At 47.2% G+C, this 20,131-nt stretch overlaps 4 non-coding genes across 4 annotated transcripts; all 4 read right to left on the bottom strand.

The window, feature by feature from the left end:
- Window positions 1–4,188: 4,188 nt before the first annotated feature.
- On the bottom strand, window positions 4,189–4,488 carry LOC146854351 (signal recognition particle RNA). Its single transcript, XR_014981613.1, has one exon.
- A 4,788-nt stretch (window positions 4,489–9,276) lies between these two features.
- LOC146854350 (signal recognition particle RNA) lies at window positions 9,277–9,576 on the bottom strand. The gene has a single exon (XR_014959191.1).
- A 4,789-nt stretch (window positions 9,577–14,365) lies between these two features.
- Window positions 14,366–14,665, bottom strand: LOC146854349 (signal recognition particle RNA). The gene has a single exon (XR_014981628.1).
- A 4,787-nt stretch (window positions 14,666–19,452) lies between these two features.
- LOC146854348 (signal recognition particle RNA) lies at window positions 19,453–19,748 on the bottom strand. Its single transcript, XR_014958880.1, has one exon.
- Between the last annotated feature and the right edge of the window lie 383 nt (window positions 19,749–20,131).

Genomic DNA, 20,131 nt, shown 5'->3' with positions numbered 1-20,131 from the left:
AGCTGCAAGAGAGGAACTCCTGCTGGCCAAGAAGACCAATGTCAGTTCAGCTTGAACAGGTGAAAGCATGCCTGATTCTGCAAAGGTATGAGATTACACTTTTGCGTCAGAGGTGGTCAGGGGCTATTGCACATTAGGAAACCGTTTATTGAGGTCCTGTTGGATTACTCTATCTTCTACCACCTCAAAATCAGCTGCTCATGCAGTGTTCTATACCGATGAGCTATTTTGGTCCTCCCTGCCCCTTCCAGCTAGTGGGTCCCCTGACTAGGGAAAGTGATTCGAACAGATTTGCATATCTTTTCATAGGAGACTTCTTGACTTATTTTATACTGTGCCAAATCAAGGTAGATTGAGGAATGATCTTGACAGACCTATATTGGAGAACTGCAGTGTGAGAAAGTGGCTCTGTATATACTGTTCCCAAATAGGTACAGGGTGTACAGAGTCCACAGTCCCCAGAGGTTTGGCAGAGGCTAAAGTTAGATATAATCTTACTCTCTAAAGTGGTAGCTTGGTCGAGCAGTAAGGCAGTATCAGAGGACAGTGTAAAGCATTTGTTGCACACACTCAGTCAGCAAATGGTCTCACACACTCAATAACTGAACTCTAGGCCAATGGTTTATCTACAAAAAATATATGCTTGTTTTATTTTAGAACCAACAATAGGTATTAAAATATACTTTCTCAGAATGAGATGCTTTATATAAATACTTTTGCAATATGTAATTGACTTTTGTAGAAAGTTACAAGTGGTTGCAATAGGCAACAAAATTTTAAACACAATAATGCATTGAGCTCAATGGAAGTTTCAAGTTATTTGCAACAGATTACTTTTAGGATTACTTTTGGATTTCCAGGACTGGATCCTAGATTCAGTCCTGGGTCAGTACTTGGAATCAAGTGATAAAAGTCGACTTAATTACTGTGATGATTTTTAGACAATATTTTGCTATTTTAAAAGTTGATAGAAAATATTTCATAGAAAACAGTCAATGATTCCCTATGGCAGAAAATTCAAGTTGCAGGTATAGTATGTTCTCGTTACTTTTGTAATCCAGTACTGGGTGCCTAGACTCAGTACTGGGACCTTTATCCAAAACAGGTAAGTAATTACGTTTTCAGAAATTATACGATTTTTAAAGAATATCTAAAGTTTGCAGAAATTGACACTTAGAAGAAATTTCACAGAAAAACAGTCAATGATTTCCTAAGGGAGAAAATTGGGTTACTGGTAAGTACAGTTGTAAGTATTTTTCAGAGTCAGTGCTGGGCACCAAGATCCAGCACTGGGAGCTCACCTAATAGCAGGTGAGTATTTTCGTTTTCGTTACTCGGCTGATTTTTGGTGAATATTTTAAGTTTTGAAAAGTCCACACTTAGAAGAAATTTCAGGAAAAACCAGTCAATGTAACCCTATGGAGAAGATTGAGTTATCGGTTTAAAGGTAAGTACTCGACTGGCAGAGTTAAGGTTCTGGGCATAGACTCAGGCATCTCCCAGGGTCAGGTAGGTACAGTTGGTTCACCCTCAGCGGCACAAGGGCGGCCGGGTGCAGAGAGAGTTAGGCCCAATGTTATCCTAAGAGAGGTAGGGGGGCCTTGGTTGGTGGCTGCTGACTAGCAGGCCACGTGGCTGTGGGGGCTGGGCTCCTGGTCACTTATTCAGGGCAAGTGGGGAAGTAGATAGATGTAGAGGTTGCACTGCCAGGGCCACTCGGGCGGCTGGGTGCAGGGTGCTTTTGAGCATTCGGGCGCTCAATTGATTTGAATGGGAAATCTCTGGTTTAGAAAAAGACTGCAAGCTCGGGGACGAAGATTCTTCAGGTGCCACCACCACTTCGAGAGGTAAGTTGGGTAGTTGGAGGATAGGTAGGTACCCCGGGATTGGGCACAGGGGGCCGCGGGGCGCCGGGTGCAGGGGTACCTTTTGGTGTCGGGAAATCTTACCCTCTGTTGATCGCGGTTGGGGGGCACCTGGTTCTGAGGCTGCAGGCTTCTTCAGGAGTGTCGAGGGAGGTCCTTGGGTGCCGGACTCGGGGTCACAGTCGCCGTGGGGTCGTCCTTGTGGTCTTTGTTCACTCTGGCACAGGCCAGGCTTGGTGGGTGCAGAGTGTGAAGGGTTCGCGGTTCCGGGCTGCTGCCAGGGATTAGAAGTAGATTTGAGTAGAGCCTCTACTCATGGGAGTCCCAGGGGTTTAGAGTCAAAAGGTAGCCAGATCCTCCAGGGTTTGTGAGGTTGCTGGCCACAAGAGATGCCGGGTTGGAGCAGGAGCAGGTTCGAGGGTCGACAGGCCGGTAGGGCTGGGGCCAAAGCAGTTGGTGTCTTCCTCTTCTTAGCAGCTGCAGGGCAGGTCTTCTTTCTTCTAGCTCTTCTTCGGATTTCGGAATCTGGAATCTGGGGAAGGAAGGTTCAGGGTGCCCCTAAATACTAGATTTAGGGGCGTTACAGGTAGGTGAAGGGCAGGGACAAATGGGTCCCTGTCCTGGGGTGGGTACACCCCCTATCCTGCCTCTCTCCTGTGGGAGGAGGGCAGTAGCCTAGTCCTTATTGGGCAGGGCTTTCCATCTTCAAGATGGCGAGAGCCCGGAGATGTGCTTCACCTCGCCTCCCCCACCTGAGGGGTGGGGTTGGCAGGCTGGCACATCCCCTGTCCTTATTTGGGGTTTCCGGCCAAGCTTCCCGCCAGAGTGGGGGGTTGCAGTGGCCTGGGGAAGCTCACAGAGGCGGCATGCCTTTGAAGCTTCCCCCTGCCCATCCTGGGGGAGGAGATTTAGCACCTCGCCCAGGATGTGCATTGTTGCAGGCCCAGGAGAGCAGGGGCTCTCCTACCCAGGGGTCCAGCAACATGTCTGCAGTGTGGCAGCCTGGGCAGTCTCAGAACAGACATGGGTTGTAGGCTAGGTTTTAGGGGGCATCTCTAAGATGCCCTCTGGGGGGCTTGGTACATTAAATCCCACACTGGCATCAGTGTGGGTTTAATGTGCTGAGAAGTTTGATATCAAACTTCTCAGTCTTCAGTGTTGCCATTATGGTGCTGGGAAGTTCGTGTTTGACGAGCTCTCAGCACCATGTACTCTTAAATGGCAGCACTGCACTTACAGTGCCCAGGAATGCACCTGGGTACTGTATGGGCACAGGGCTCCTGCTCCTGTGCCCACACCATTGGTATAGGGCACCCAGCTAGAGGGGTGGCTGATGTATGCCATGGCAGTGTAGGTGGTGGGCATGGCACACAGGGATGTGTGCCATGTCGACTCTATGTTTTGTCTTGTACCCAGACACCCAGCCTGCAAGGGCAGTGTGTGTGTGTAAGGGTACAGGGCCTCTAAGGGTGGCACAATGAGTGCTGCAGCCCTTAGAGGCCTTCCCTAGTCAGAAGGCCCTGGGTACCCAGGGTACCATTTACCAGGGGCTGACATGTGTCCAGGGTTTGCCAATTTGTGTTTTGTGTTTTTAGGGAAGGAACATAGGCCCTGGGCACCTGATTGGCAGGAGTCCAGGGCACACTCAGTCAAAGTACATTCAGCAATTCAGCAAAACGTGGGGGCATACCATGCAAGAAAGATGGCACTTTCTCACATGCAGCGCCTGTCAACCTTCTCCTTATGCTGAGATTTTTAAACAACATCAACATTTAAAAGTATTAAACCGGTAAGAGTTAGCTGGAGTAAGGCCAGAGGCTCCAACGTTTGGGAGTTGCACAGCCCTCAGTCTTTTCATGTTTCGCTCAAAGAGTGAAGGGCCCTGTAATTTCTCCTTCTCATTCACATATGAAAAGAATGAGGGCTAATCAAAAAATGAATTAGAGCTGGACGTAGAAATGCAGCAGAAGGGCCAGCAAGCGCATTTCTAAGTTGCTCTATGAAGGATGCTTTTGTACTTGACAGATCAGCTTAATCCTACAGGTGCTCTAAAAGGAAGAATGCATTTGAGTCATCCTTGCTGAAAATCACACAGCCATTTATTCTAGGTTGCACTGAGTTTTCAGTCCTCTCCGCCTGCTAGCTTGTTGTTGCAATATGTCTCAATTCTGGAGAATTGTCTGCTATGCTGAAATGCGTGGCCCAGTTCAAATGTTCATCATATTTCCTGGAAAAATATCAAAAGGAAAACAAAGATTTGGTTTTGGGAAAATAATTTATTACACTTTGTAAAAATCAAAACTTTCACATTTGAGTCAAAAAAGAGAGGCTAGGTCTCACTATTTTGCTCAGGCTGTTTTACACGTACTGCTCACAGGTGCTGTCCTGCTACCAACGGGCACGGAAGCTTTGGCCTGTTCTGTTTCCAGCCTGGGTCGGTGCACCTCTCGTTACACAACCTGAAATTCTAGAGCTCCCTCTAGAACACCATATTGATGCCCAATGCAGCATGGACACCTGATCAACACAGCTGAGTGCAGCCCAGAACCCCTGAGCTCAAGCAATCCACAAGCCTCTGCCTCCCAAGTAACTAGGACAACAGGCACACGCCACCTTGCCCGGAAAACACTGCAGCTGTCCTAATGATGAAATGCATTCCATAAGTAAGGATAATGATAAAGTAAGGTGGAATGAATTGATGGTTTACCAACCATGTTTCAAGAAAATCAATTTCACTATCCTTCAAAGAAAGGAAAAAAATGTCTTATCAAGAAGCAGTGTGAATATGGGAAGGGCCTTTAAAAAAGATGTGGAGTTTCCTAAAGTAAAAAAGAGGGTTGAACTGATTGAAGGGAGAGAGGAAGTAGGGTCGGAAAGATTGTGACGGGGAAGTGAATACAACATAAATACTAGTATTTAGAGAGTGAGAGACAGGTAGAGGGACAGAAGGGAAAGGAGAGTGAGAGTGAGAGAGAAGAGCCAGGTTAGGGCTGAGTTTCTCTTTATCTGCCAGTGACTCCCTGTAGAAGCTTGCCGGCACAATTTAGGCTGTCCTGTAGGCCTCCCTTGTTATGCCGAGCCAGCCAATATTGAGAAAAATAGCATGGGTCACAATGATGGAACTCGTCTGCAACTTCGGAAGTTTTAAAGTGGTATGGAGTGGGAGGGCTAGAAGAGTTACCATAAAGAATGAATACGCGTCATTCTGTTCTCTAGCCTCAACAGCTGCAAGAGAGGAACTCCTACTGGCCAAGAAGACCAATGTCAGTTCAGCTTGAACAGGTGAAAGCATGCCTGATTCTGCAAAGGTATGAGATTACACTTTTGCGTCAGAGGTGGTCAGGGGCTATTGCACATTAGGAAACCGTTTATTGAGGTCCAGTTGGATTACTCTATCTTCTACCACCTCAAAATCAGCTGCTCATGCAGTGTTCTATACCGATGAGCTATTTTGGTCCTCCCTGCCCCTTCCAGCTAGTGGGTCCCCTGACTAGGGAAAGTGATTCGAACAGATTTGCATATCTTTTCATAGGAGACTTCTTGACTTATTTTATACTGTGCCAAATCAAGGTAGATTGAGTAATGATCTTGACAGACCTATATTGGAGAACTGCAGTGTGAGAAAGTGGCTCTGTATATACTGTTCCCAAATAGGTACAGGGTGTACAGAGTCCACAGTCCCCAGAGGTTTGGCAGAGGCTAAAGTTAGATATAATCTTACTCTCTAAAGTGGTAGCTTGGTCGAGCAGTAAGGCAGTATCAGAGGACAGTGTAAAGCATTTGTTGCACACACTCAGTCAGCAAATGGTCTCACACACTCAATAACTGAACTCTAGGCCAATGGTTTATCTACAAAAAATATATGCTTGTTTTATTTTAGAACCAACAATAGGTATTAAAATATACTTTCTCAGAATGAGATGCTTTATATAAATACTTTTGCAATATGCAATTGACTTTTGTAGAAAGTTACAAGTGGTTGCAATAGGCAACAAAATTTTAAACACAATAATGCATTGAGCTCAATGGAAGTTTCAAGTTATTTGCAACAGATTACTTTTAGGATTACTTTTGGATTTCCAGGACTGGATCCTAGATTCAGTCCTGAGTCAGTACTTGGAATCAAGTGATAAAAGTCGACTTAATTACTGTGATGATTTTTAGACAATATTTTGCTATTTTAAAAGTTGATAGAAAATACTTCATAGAAAACAGTCAATGATTCCCTATGGCAGAAAATTCAAGTTGCAGGTATAGTATGTTCTCGTTACTTTTGTAATCCAGTACTGGGTGCCTAGACTCAGTACTGGGACCTTTATCCAAAACAGGTAAGTAATTACGTTTTCAGAAATTATACGATTTTTAAAGAATATCTAATGTTTGCAGAAATTGACACTTAGAAGAAATTTCACAGAAAAACAGTCAATGGTTTCCTATGGGAGAAAATTGGGTTACTGGTAAGTACAGTTGTAAGTATTTTTCAGAGTCAGTGCTGGGCACCAAGATCCAGCACTGGGAGCTCACCTAATAGCAGGTGAGTATTTTCATTTTCGTTACTCGGCTGATTTTTGGTGAATATTTTAAGTTTTGAAAAGTCCACACTTAGAAGAAATTTCAGGAAAAACCAGTCAATGTAACCCTATGGAGAAGATTGAGTTATCGGTTTAAAGGTAAGTACTCGACTGGCAGAGTTAAGGTTCTGGGCATAGACTCAGGCATCTCCCAGGGTCAGGTAGGTACAGTTGGTTCACCCTCAGCGGCACAAGGGCGGCCGGGTGCAGAGAGAGTTAGGCCCAATGTTATCCTAAGAGAGGTAGGGGGGCCTTGGTTGGTGGCTGCTGACTAGCAGGCCACGTGGCTGTGGGGGCTGGGCTCCTGGTCACTTATTCAGGGCAAGTGGGGAAGTAGATAGATGTAGAGGTTGCACTGCCAGGGCCACTCGGGCGGCTGGGTGCAGGGTGCTTTTGAGCATTCGGGCGCTCAATTGATTTGAATGGGAAATCTCTGGTTTAGAAAAAGACTGCAAGCTCGGGGACGAAGATTCTTCAGGTGCCACCACCACTTCGAGAGGTAAGTTGGGTAGTTGGAGGATAGGTAGGTACCCCGGGATTGGGCACAGGGGGCCGCGGGGCGCCGGGTGCAGGGGTACCTTTTGGTGTCGGGAAATCTTACCCTCTGTTGATCGCGGTTGGGGGGGCACCTGGTTCTGAGGCTGCAGGCTTCTTCAGGAGTGTCGAGGGAGGTCCTTGGGTGCCGGACTCGGGGTCACAGTCGCCGTGGGGTCGTCCTTGTGGTCTTTGTTCACTCTGGCACAGGCCAGGTTTGGTGGGTGCAGAGTGTGAAGGGTTCGCGGTTCCGGGCTGCTGCCAGGGATAAGAAGTAGATTTGAGTAGAGCCTCTACTCATGGGAGTCCCAGGGGTTTAGAGTCAAAAGGTAGCCAGATCCTCCAGGGTTTGTGAGGTTGCTGGCCACAAGAGATGCCGGGTTGGAGCAGGAGCAGGTTCGAGGGTCGACAGGCCGGTAGGGCTGGGGCCAAAGCAGTTGGTGTCTTCCTCTTCTTAGCAGCTGCAGGGCAGGTCTTCTTTCTTCTAGCTCTTCTTCGGATTTCGGAATCTGGAATCTGGGGAAGGAAGGTTCAGGGTGCCCCCAAATACTAGATTTAGGGGCGTTACAGGTAGGTGAAGGGCAGGGACCAATGGGTCCCTGTCCTGGGGTGGGTACACCCCCTATCCTGCCTCTCTCCTGTGGGAGGAGGGCAGTAGCCTAGTCCTTATTGGGCAGGGCTTTCCATCTTCAAGATGGCGAGAGCCCGGAGATGTGCTTCACCTCGCCTCCCCCACCTGAGGGGTGGGGTTGGCAGGCTGGCACATCCCCTGTCCTTATTTGGGGTTTCCGGCCAAGCTTCCCGCCAGAGTGGGGGGCTGCAGTGGCCTGGGGAAGCTCACAGAGGCGGCATGCCTTTGAAGCTTCCCCCTGCCCATCCTGGGGGAGGAGATTTAGCACCTCGCCCAGGATGTGCATTGTTGCAGGCCCAGGAGAGCAGGGGCTCTCCTACCCAGGGGTCCAGCAACATGTCTGCAGTGTGGCAGCCTGGGCAGTCTCAGAACAGACATGGGTTGTAGGCTAGGTTTTAGGGGGCATCTCTAAGATGCCCTCTGGGGGGCTTAGTACATTAAATCCCACACTGGCATCAGTGTGGGTTTAATGTGCTGAGAAGTTTGATATCAAACTTCTCAGTCTTCAGTGTTGCCATTATGGTGCTGGGAAGTTCGTGTTTGACGAGCTCTCAGCACCATGTACTCTTAAATGGCAGCACTGCACTTACAGTGCCCAGGAATGCACCTGGGTACTGTAGGGGCACAGGGCTCCTGCTCCTGTGCCCACACCATTGGTATAGGGCACCCAGCTAGAGGGGTGGCTGATGTATGCCATGGCAGTGTAGGTGGTGGGCATGGCACACAGGGATGTGTGCCATGTCGACTCTATGTTTTGTCTTGTACCCAGACACCCAGCCTGCAAGGGCAGTGTGTGTGTGTAAGGGTACAGGGCCTCTAAGGGTGGCACAATGAGTGCTGCAGCCCTTAGAGGCCTTCCCTAGTCAGAAGGCCCTGGGTACCCAGGGTACCATTTACCAGGGGCTGACATGTGTCCAGGGTTTGCCAATTTGTGTTTTGTGTTTTTAGGGAAGGAACATAGGCCCTGGGCACCTGATTGGCAGGAGTCCAGGGCACACTCAGTCAAAGTACATTCAGCAATTCAGCAAAACGTGGGGGCATACCATGCAAGAAAGATGGCACTTTCTCACATGCAGCGCCTGTCAACCTTCTCCTTATGCTGAGATTTTTAAACAACATCAACATTTAAAAGTATTAACCGGTAAGAGTTAGCTGGAGTAAGGCCAGAGGCTCCAACGTTTGGGAGTTGCAGAGCCCTCAGTCTTTTCATGTTTCGCTCAAAGAGTGAAGGGCCCTGTAATTTCTCCTTCTCATTCACATATGAAAAGAATGAGGGCTAATCAAAAAATGAATTAGAGCTGGACGTAGAAATGCAGCAGAAGGGCCAGCAAGCGCATTTCTAAGTTGCTCTATGAAGGATGCTTTTGTACTTGAAAGATCAGCTTAATCCTACAGGTGCTCTAAAAGGAAGAATGCATTTGAGTCATCCTTGCTGAAAATCACACAGCCATTTATTCTAGGTTGCACTGAGTTTTCAGTCCTCTCCGCCTGCTAGCCTGTTGTTGCAATATGTCTCAATTCTGGAGAATTGTCTGCTATGCTGAAATGCGTGGCCCAGTTCAAATGTTCATCATATTTCCTGGAAAAATATCAAAAGGAAAACAAAGATTTGGTTTTGGGAAAATAATTTATTACACCTTGTAAAAATCAAAACTTTCACATTTGAGTCAAAAAAGAGAGGCTATGTCTCACTATTTTGCTCAGGCTGTTTTACACGTACTGCTCACAGGTGCTGTCCTGCTACCAATGGGCACGGAAGCTTTGGCCTGCTCTGTTTCCAGCCTGGGTCGGTGCACCTCTCGTTACACAACCTGAAATTCTAGAGCTCCCTCTAGAACACCATATTGATGCCCAATGCAGCATGGACACCTGATCAACACAGCTGAGTGCATCCCAGAACCCCTGAGCTCAAGCAATCCACAAGCCTCTGCCTCCCAAGTAACTAGGACAACAGGCACACGCCACCTTGCCCGGCAAACACTGCAGCTGTCCAAATGATGAAATGCATTCCATAAGTAAGGATAATGATAAAGTAAGGTGGAATCAATTGATGGTTTCCCAACCATGTTTCAAGAAAATCAATTTCACTATCCTTCAAAGAAAGGAAAAAAATGTCTTATCAAGAAGCAGTGTGAATATGGGAAGGGCCTTTAAAAAAGATGTGGAGTTTCCTAAAGTAAAAAAGAGGGTTGAACTGATTGAAGGGAGAGAGGAAGTAGGGTCGGAAAGATTGTGACGGGGAAGTGAATACAACATAAATACTAGTATTTAGAGAGTGAGAGACAGGTAGAGGGACAGAAGGGAAAGGAGAGTGAGAGTGAGAGAGAAGAGCCAGGTTAGGGCTGAGTTTCTCTTTATCTGCCAGTGACTCCCTGTAGAAGCTTGCCGGCACAATTTAGGCTGTCCTGTAGGCATCCCTTGTTATGCCGAGCCAGCCAATATTGAGAAAAATAGCATGGGTCACAATGATAGAACTCGTCTGCAACATCGGAAGTTTTAAAGTGGTATGGAGTGGGAGGGCTAGAAGAGTTACCATAAAGAATGAATACGCGTCATTCTGTTCTCTAGCCTCAACAGCTGCAAGAGAGGAACTCCTGCTGGCCAAGAAGACCAATGTCAGTTCAGCTTGAACAGGTGAAAGCATGCCTGATTCTGCAAAGGTATGAGATTACACTTTTGCGTCAGAGGTGGTCAGGGGCTATTGCACATTAAGAAACCGTTTATTGAGGTCCAGTTGGATTACTCTATCTTCTACCACCTCAAAATCAGCTGCTCATGCAGTGTTCTATACCGATGAGCTATTTTGGTCCTCCCTGCCCCTTCCAGCTAGTGGGTCCCCTGACTAGGGAAAGTGATTCGAACAGATTTGCATATCTTTTCATAGGAGACTTCTTGACTTATTTTATACTGTGCCAAATCAAGGTAGATTGAGTAATGATCTTGACAGACCTATATTGGAGAACTGCAGTGTGAGAAAGTGGCTCTGTATATACTGTTCCCAAATAGGTACAGGGTGTACAGAGTCCACAGTCCCCAGAGGTTTGGCAGAGGCTAAAGTTAGATATAATCTTACTCTCTAAAGTGGTAGCTTGGTCGAGCAGTAAGGCAGTATCAGAGGACAGTGTAAAGCATTTGTTTTACACACTCAGTCAGCAAATGGTCTCACACACTCAATAACTGAACTCTAGGCCAATGGTTTATCTACAAAAAATATATGCTTGTTTTATTTTAGAACCAACAATAGGTATTAAAATATACTTTCTCAGAATGAGATGCTTTATATAAATACTTTTGCAATATGCAATTGACTTTTGTAGAAAGTTACAAGTGGTTGCAATAGGCAACAAAATTTTAAACACAATAATGCATTGAGCTCAATGGAAGTTTCAAGTTATTTGCAACAGATTACTTTTAGGATTACTTTTGGATTTCCAGGACTGGATCCTAGATTCAGTCCTGGGTCAGTACTTGGAATCAAGTGATAAAAGTCGACTTAATTACTGTGATGATTTTTAGACAATATTTTGCTATTTTAAAAGTTGATAGAAAATATTTCATAGAAAACAGTCAATGATTCCCTATGGCAGAAAATTCAAGTTGCAGGTATAGTATGTTCTCGTTACTTTTGTAATCCAGTACTGGGTGCCTAGACTCAGTACTGGGACCTTTATCCAAAACAGGTAAGTAATTACGTTTTCAGAAATTATACGATTTTTAAAGAATATCTAAAGTTTTCAGAAATTGACAGTTAGAAGAAATTTCACAGAAAAACAGTCAATGATTTCCTATGGGAGAAAATTGGGTTACTGGTAAGTACAGTTGTAAGTATTTTTCAGAGTCAGTGCTGGGCACCAAGATCCAGCACTGGGAGCTCACCTAATAGCAGGTGAGTATTTTCGTTTTCGTTACTCGGCTGATTTTTGGTGAATATTTTAAGTTTTGAAAAGTCCACACTTAGAAGAAATTTCAGGAAAAACCAGTCAATGTTACCCTATGGAGAAGATTGAGTTATCGGTTTAAAGGTAAGTACTCGACTGGCAGAGTTAAGGTTCTGGGCATAGACTCAGGCGTCTCCCAGGGTCAGGTAGGTACAGTTGGTTCACCCTCAGCGGCACAAGGGCGGCCGGGTGCAGAGAGAGTTAGGCCCAATGTTATCCTATGAGAGGTAGGGGGGCCTTGGTTGGTGGCTGCTGACTAGCAGGCCACGTGGCTGTGGGAGCTGGGCTCCTGGTCACTTATCCAGGGCAAGTGGGGAAGTAGATAGATGTAGAGTTTGTACTGCCAGGGCCACTCGGGTGGCTGGGTGCAGGGTGCTTTTGAGCATTCGGGCGCTCAATTGATTTGAATGGGAAATCTCTGGTTTAGAAAAAGACTGCAAGCTCGGGGACGAAGATTCTTCAGGTGCCACCACCACTTCGAGAGGTAAGTTGGGTAGTTGGAGGATAGGTAGGTACCCCGGGATTGGGCACAGGGGGCCGCGGGGCGCCGGGTGCAGGGGTACCTTTTGGTGTCGGGAAATCTTACCCTCTGTTGATCGCGGTTGGGGGGGCACCTGGTTCTGAGGCTGCAGGCTTCTTCAGGAGTGTCGAGGGAGGTCCTTGGGTGCCGGACTCGGGGTCACAGTCGCCGTGGGTTCGTCCTTGTGGTCTTTGTTCACTCTGGCACAGGCCAGGCTTGGTGGGTGCAGAGTGTGAAGGGTTCGCGGTTCCGGGCTGCTGCCAGGGATTAGAAGTAAATTTGAGTAGAGCCTCTACTCATGGGAGTCCCAGGGGTTTAGAGTCAAAAGGTAGCCAGGTCCTCCAGGGTTTGTGAGGTTGCTGGCCAAAAGAGATGCCGGGTTGGAGCAGGAGCAGGTTCGAGGGTCGACAGGCCGGTAGGGCTGGGGCCAAAGCAGTTGGTGTCTTCCTCTTCTTAGCAGCTGCAGGGCAGGTCTTCTTTCTTCTAGCTCTTCTTCGGATTTCGGAATCTGGAATCTGGGGAAGGAAGGTTCAGGGTGCCCCTAAATACTAGATTTAGGGGCGTTACAGGTAGGTGAAGGGCAGGGACCAATGGGTCCCGTTCCTGGGGTGGGTACACCCCCTATCCTGCCTCTCTCCTGTGGGAGGAGGGCAGTAGCCTAGTCCTTATTGGGCAGGGCTTTCCATCTTGAAGATGGCGTGAGCCCGGAGATGTGCTTCACCTCGCCTCCCCCACCTGAGGGGTGGGGTTGGCAGGCTGGCACATCCCCTGTCCTTATTTGGGGTTTCCGGCCAAGCTTCCCGCCAGAGTGGGGGTTTGCAGTGGCCTGGGGAAGCTCACAGAGGCGGCATGCCTTTGAAGCTTCCCCCTGCCCATCCTGGGGGAGGAGATTTAGCACCTCGCCCAGGATGTGCATTGTTGCAGGCCCAGGAGAGCAGGGGCTCTCCTACCCAGGGGTCCAGCAACATGTCTGCAGTGTGGCAGCCTGGGCAGTCTCAGAACAGACATGGGTTGTAGGCTAGGTTTTAGGGGGCATCTCTAAGATGCCCTCTGGGGGGCTTGGTACATTAAATCCCACACTGGCATCAGTGTGGGTTTAATGTGCTGAGAAGTTTGATACCAAACTTCTCAGTCTTCAGTGTTGCCATTATGGTGCTGGGAAGTTCGTGTTTGACGAGCTCTCAGCACCATGTATTCTTAAATGGCAGCACTGCACTTACAGTGCCCAGGAATGTACCTGGGTACTGTAGGGGCACAGGGCTCCTGCTCCTGTGCCCACACCATTGGTATAGGGCACCCAGCTAGAGGGGTGGCTGATGTATGCCATGGCAGTGTAGGTGGTGGGCATGGCACACAGGGATGTGTGCCATGTCGACTCTTTGTTTTGTCTTGTACCCAGACACCCAGCCTGCAAGGGCAGTGTGTGTGTGTAAGGGTACAGGGCCTCTAAGGGTGGCACAATGAGTGCTGCAGCCCTTAGAGGCCTTCCCTAGGCAGAAGGCCCTGGGTACCCAGGTTACCATTTACCAGGGGCTGACATGTGTCCAGGGTTTGCCAATTTGTGTTTTGTGTTTTTAGGGAAGGAACATAGGCCCTGGGCACCTGATTGGCAGGAGTCCAGGGCACACTCAGTCAAAGTACATTCAGCAATTCAGCAAAAAGTGGGGACATACCATGCAAGAAAGATGGCACTTTCTCACATGCAGCGCCTGTCAACCTTCTCCTTATCCTGAGATTTTTAAACAACATCAACATTTAAAAGTATTAAACCGGTAAGAGTTAGCTGGAGTAAAGCCAGAGGCTCCAACGTTTGGGAGTTGCACAGCCCTCAGTCTTTTCAAGTTTCGCTCAAAGAGTGAAGGGCCCTGTAATTTCTCCTTGTCATTCACATATGAAAAGAATGAGGGCTAATCAAAAAATGAATTAGAGCTGGACGTAGAAATGCAGCAGAAGGGCCAGCAAGCGCATTTCTAAGTTGCTCTATGAAGGATGCTTTTGTACTTGACAGATCAGTTTAATCCTACAGGTGCTCTAAAAGGAAGAATGCATTTGAGTCATCCTTGCTGAAAATCACACAGCCATTTATTCTAGGTTGCACTGAGTTTTCAGTCCTCTCCGCCTGCTAGCTTGTTGTTGCAATATGTTTCAATTCTGGAGAATTGTCTGCTATGCTGAAATGCGTGGCCCAGTTCAAATGTTCATCATATTTCCTGGAAAAATATCAAAAGGAAAACAAAGATTTGGTTTTAAGAAAATAATTTATTACACCTTGTAAAAATCAAAACTTTCACATTTGAGTCAAAAAAGAGAGGCTAGGTCTCACTATTTTGCTCAGGCTGTTTTACACGTACTGCTCACAGGTGCTGTCCTGCTACCAATGGGCATGGAAGCTTTGGCCTCCTCTGTTTCCAGCCTGGGTCGGTGCACCTCTCGTTACACAACCTGAAATTCTAGAGCTCCCTCTAGAACACCATATTGATGCCCAATGCAGCATGGACACCTGATCAACACAGCTGAGTGCAGCCCAGAACCCCTGAGCTCAAGCAGTCCACAAGCCTCTGCCTCCCAAGTAACTAGGACAACAGGCACACGCTACCTTGCCCGGCAAACACTGCAGCTGTCCTAATGATGAAATGCATTCCATAAGTAAGGATAATGATAAAGTAAGGTGGAATGAATTGATGGTTTCCCAACTATGTTTCAAGAAAATCAATTTCACTATCCTTCAAAGAAAGGAAAAAAATGTCTTATCAAGAAGCAGTGTGAATATGGGAAGGGCCTTTAAAAAAGATGTGGAGTTTCCTAAAGTAAAAAAGAGGGTTGAACTGATTGAAGGGAGAGAGGAAGTAGGGTCGGAAAGATTGTGACGGGGAAGTGAATACAACATAAATACTAGTATTTAGAGAGTGAGAGACAGGTAGAGGGACAGAAGGGAAAGGAGAGTGAGAGTGAGAGAGAAGAGCCAGGTTAGGGCTTAGTTTCTCTTTATCTGCCAGTGACTCCCTGTAGAAGCTTGCCGGCACAATTTAGGCTGTCCTGTAGGCATCCCTTGTTATGCCGAGCCAGCCAATATTGAGAAAAATAGCATGGGTCACAATGATGGAGCTCGTCTGCAACATCTGAAGTTTTAAAGTGGAATGGAGTGGGAGGGCTAGAAGAGTTACCATAAAGAATGAATACGCATCATTCTGTTCTCTAGCCTCAACAGCTGCAAGAGAGGAACTCCTGCTGGCCAAGAGGACCAATGTCAGTTCAGCTTTAGCAGGTGAAAGCATGCCTGATTCTGCAAAGGTATGAGATTACACTTTTGCGTCAGAGGTGGTCACGGGCTATTGCACATTAGGAAACCGTTTATTGAGGTGCAGTTGGATTACTCTATCTTCTACCACCTCAAAATCAGCTGCTCATGCAGTGTTCTATACCGATGAGCTATTTTGGTCCTCCCTGCCCCTTCCAGCTAGTGGGTCCCCTGACTAGGGAAAGTGATTCGAACAGATTTGCATATCTTTTCATAGGAGACTTCTTGACTTATTTTATACTGTGCCAAATCAAGGTAGATTGAGTAATGATCTTGACAGACCTATATTGGAGAACTGCAGTGTGAGAAAGTGGCTCTGTATATACTGTTCCCAAATAGATACAGGGTGTACAGAGTCCACAGTCCCCAGAGGTTTGGCAGAGGCTAAAGTTAGATATAACCTTACTCTCTAAAGTGGTAGCTTGGTCGAGCAGTAAGGCAGTATCAGAGGACAGTGTAAAGCATTTGTTGCACACACTCAGTCAGCAAATGGTCTCACACACTCAATAACTGAACTCTAGGCCAATGGTTTATCTACAAAAAATATATGCTTGTTTTATTTTAGAACCAACAATAGGTATTAAAATATACTTTCTCAGAATGAGATGCTTTATATGAATACTTTGGCAATATGCAATTGACTTTTGTAGAAAGTTACAAGTGGTTGCAATAGGCAACAAAATTTTAAACACAATAATGCATTGAGCTCAATGGAAGTTTCAAGTTATTTGCAACAGATTACTTTTAGGATTACTTTTGGAGTTCCAGGACTGGATCCTAGATTCAGTCCTGGGTCAGCACTTGGAATCAAGTGATAGAAGTCGACTTAATTACTGTGATGATTTTTAGACAATATGTTGCTATTTTAAAAGTTGATAGAAAATATTTCATTGAAAACAGTCAATGATTCCCTATGGCAGAAAATTCAAGTTGCAGGTATAGTATGTTCTCGTTACTTTTGTAATCCAGAACTGGGTGCCTAGACTCAGTACTGGGATCTTTATCCAAAACAGGTAAGTAATTACGTTTTCAGAAATTATACGATTTTTAAAGAATATTTAAAGTTTGCAGAAATTGACACTTAGAAGAAATTTCACAGAAAAACAGTCAATGATTTCCTATGGGAGAAAATTGGGTTACTGGTAAGTACAGTTGTAAGTATTTTTCAGTCAGTGCTGGGCACCAAGATCCAGCACTGGGAGCTCACCTAATAGCAGGTGAGTATTTTCGTTTTCGTTACTCGGCTGATTTTTGGTGAATATTTTAAGTTTTGAAAAGTCCACACTTAGAAGAAATTTCAGTAAAAACCAGTCAATGTTACCCTATGGAGAAGATTGAGTTATCGGTTTAAAGGTAAGTACTCGACTGGCAGAGTTAAGGTTCTGGGCATAGACTCAGGCATCTCCCAGGGTCAGGTAGGTACAGTTGGTTCACCCTCAGCGGCACAAGGGCGGCCGGGTGCAGAGAGAGTTAGGCCCAATGTTATCCTATGAGAGGTAGGGGGGCCTTGGTTGGTGGCTTCTGACTAGCAGGCCACGTGGCTGTGGGAGCTGGGCTCCTGGTCACTTATTCAGGGCAAGTGGGGAAGTAGATAGATGTAGAGGTTGCACTGCCAGGGCCACTCGGGCGGCTGGGTGCAGGGTGCTTTTGAGCATTCGGGCGCTCAATTGATTTGAATGGGAAATCTCTGGTTTAGAAAAAGACTGCAAGCTCGGGGACGAAGATTCTTCAGGTGCCACCACCACTTCGAGAGGTAAGTTGGGTAGTTGGAGGATAGGTAGGTACCCCGGGATTGGGCACAGGGGGCCGCGGGGCGCCGGGTGCAGGGGTACCTTTTGGTGTCGGGAAATCTTACCCTCTGTTGATCGCGGTTGGGGGGGCACCTGGTTCTGAGGCTGCAGGCTTCTTCAGGAGTGTCGAGGGAGGTCCTTGGGTGCCGGACTCGGGGTCACAGTCGCCGTGGGGTCGTCCTTGTGGTCTTTGTTCACTCTGGCACAGGCCAGGCTTGGTGGGTGCAGAGTGTGAAGGGTTCGCGGTTCCGGGCTGCTGCCAGGGATTAGAAGTAGATTTGAGTAGTGCCTTTACTCATGGGAGTCCCAGGGGTTTAGAGTCAACAGGTAGCCAGGTCCTCCAGGGTTTGTGAGGTTGCTGGCCACAAGAGATGCCGGGTTGGAGCAGGAGCAGGTTCGAGGGTCGACAGGCCGGTAGGGCTGGGGCCAAAGCAGTTGGTGTCTTCCTCTTCTTAGCAGCTGCAGGGCAGGTCTTCTTTCTTCTAGCTCTTCTTCGGATTTCGGAATCTGGAATCTGGGGAAGGAAGGTTCAGGGTGCCCCTAAATACTAGATTTAGGGGCGTTACAGGTAGGTGAAGGGCAGGGACCAATGGGTCCCTGTCCTGGGGTGGGTACACCCCCTATCCTGCCTCTCTCCTGTGGGAGGAGGGCAGTAGCCTAGTCCTTATTGGGCAGGGCTTTCCATCTTCAAGATGGCGAGAGCCCGGAGATGTGCTTCACCTCGCCTCCCCCACCTGAGGGGTGGGGTTGGCAGGCTGGCACATCCCCTGTCCTTATTTGGGGTTTCCGGCCAAGCTTCCCGCCAGAGTGGGGGGTTGCAGTGGCCTGGGGAAGCTCACAGAGGCGGCATGCCTTTGAAGCTTCCCCCTGCCCATCCTGGGGGAGGAGATTTAGCACCTCGCCCAGGATGTGCATTGTTGCAGGCCCAGGAGAGCAGGGGCTCTCCTACCCAGGGGTCCAGCAACATGTCTGCAGTGTGGCAGCCTGGGCAGTCTCAGAACAGACATGGGTTGTAGGCTAGGTTTTAGGGGGCATCTCTAAGATGCCCTATGGGGTGCTAGGTACATTAAATCCCACACTGGCATCAGTGTGGGTTTAATGTGCTGAGAAGTTTGATACCAAACTTCTCAGTCTTCAGTGTTGCCATTATGGTGCTGGGAAGTTCGTGTTTGACGAGCTCTCAGCACCATGTACTCTTAAATGGCAGCACTGCACTTACAGTGCCCAGGAATGTACCTGGGTACTGTAGGGGCACAGGACTCCTGCTCCTGTGCCCACACCATTGGTATAGGGCACCCAGCTAGAGGGGTGGCTGATGTATGCCATGGCAGTGTAGGTGGTGGGCATGGCACACAGGGATGTGTGCCATGTCGACTCTTTGTTTTGTCTTGTACCCAGACACCCAGCCTGCAAGGGCAGTGTGTGTGTGTAAGGGTACAGGGCCTCTAAGGGTGGCACAATGAGTGCTGCAGCCCTTAGAGGCCTTCCCTAGGCAGAAGGCCCTGGGTACCCAGGTTACCATTTACCAGGGGCTGACATGTGTCCAGGGTTTGCCAATTTGTGTTTTGTGTTTTTAGGGAAGGAACATAGGCCCTGGGCACCTGATTGGCAGGAGTCCAGGGCACACTCAGTCAAAGTACATTCAGCAATTCAGCAAAAAGTGGGGACATACCATGCAAGAAAGATGGCACTTTCTCACATGCAGCGCCTGTCAACCTTCTCCTTATGCAGAGATTTTTAAACAACATCAACATTTAAAAGTATTAAACCGGTAAGAGTTAGCTGGAGTAAAGCCAGAGGCTCCAACGTTTGGGAGTTGCACAGCCCTCAGTCTTTTCAAGTTTCGCTCAAAGAGTGAAGGGCCCTGTAATTTCTCCTTGTCATTCACATATGAAAAGAATGAGGGCTAATCAAAAAATGAATTAGAGCTGGACGTAGAAATGCAGCAGAAGGGCCAGCAAGCGCATTTCTAAGTTGCTCTATGAAGGATGCTTTTGTACTTGACAGATCAGTTTAATCCTACAGGTGCTCTAAAAGGAAGAATGCATTTGAGTCATCCTTGCTGAAAATCACACAGCCATTTATTCTAGGTTGCACTGAGTTTTCAGTCCTCTCCGCCTGCTAGCTTGTTGTTGCAATATGTTTCAATTCTGGAGAATTGTCTGCTATGCTGAAATGCGTGGCCCAGTTCAAATGTTCATCATATTTCCTGGAAAAATATCAAAAGGAAAACAAAGATTTGGTTTTAAGAAAATAATTTATTACACCTTGTAAAAATCAAAACTTTCACATTTGAGTCAAAAAAGAGAGGCTAGGTCTCACTATTTTGCTCAGGCTGTTTTACACGTACTGCTCACAGGTGCTGTCCTGCTACCAATGGGCATGGAAGCTTTGGCCTGCTCTGTTTCCAGCCTGGGTCGGTGCACCTCTCGTTACACAACCTGAAATTCTAGAGCTCCCTCTAGAACACCATATTGATGCCCAATGCAGCATGGACACCTGATCAACACAGCTGAGTGCAGCCCAGAACCTCTGAGCTCAAGCAATCCACAAGCCTCTGCCTCCCAAGTAACTAGGACAACAGGCACACGCCACTGTAGAAATAAGATCCTTCCAAGTTTGATAGATGAAAAGGTTTATTCAGTTAAACAGGTCCACCATTAACGGTCTAGCCAGCAGCACAGCTCCTCAAGTAATGAACACATAACCCCCCAACATTCCATGACATACCCAAGGTTCTTTCAATAACATTCCTGGCTAGATTACAACACATCTCCCTTCCCATAAAAACAAAAAAAACAATAACAATAAAAACTAATGATAAAATTAAAAACACGATTCACCTCCAAGGTCATGCTGGTTCACTTCATAACATAGTCTTTGAACCTAACAGGGAGACTCCCACTTCTTCGAGCAGACCTATTAGAAGTAGAATCCCTGTTCAAAACCTGACCACCTCTATGAGGAGAAACACTCTAATTTCC

The sequence above is a fragment of the Triturus cristatus genome, chromosome 4_1 (genome assembly GCF_964204655.1).
Source record: "Triturus cristatus chromosome 4_1, aTriCri1.1, whole genome shotgun sequence".
Taxonomy (NCBI): domain Eukaryota; kingdom Metazoa; phylum Chordata; class Amphibia; order Caudata; family Salamandridae; genus Triturus; species Triturus cristatus.
Note: the sequence above shows the minus strand (reverse complement) of the source record. Positions and strands in the feature narration are given on the sequence as shown.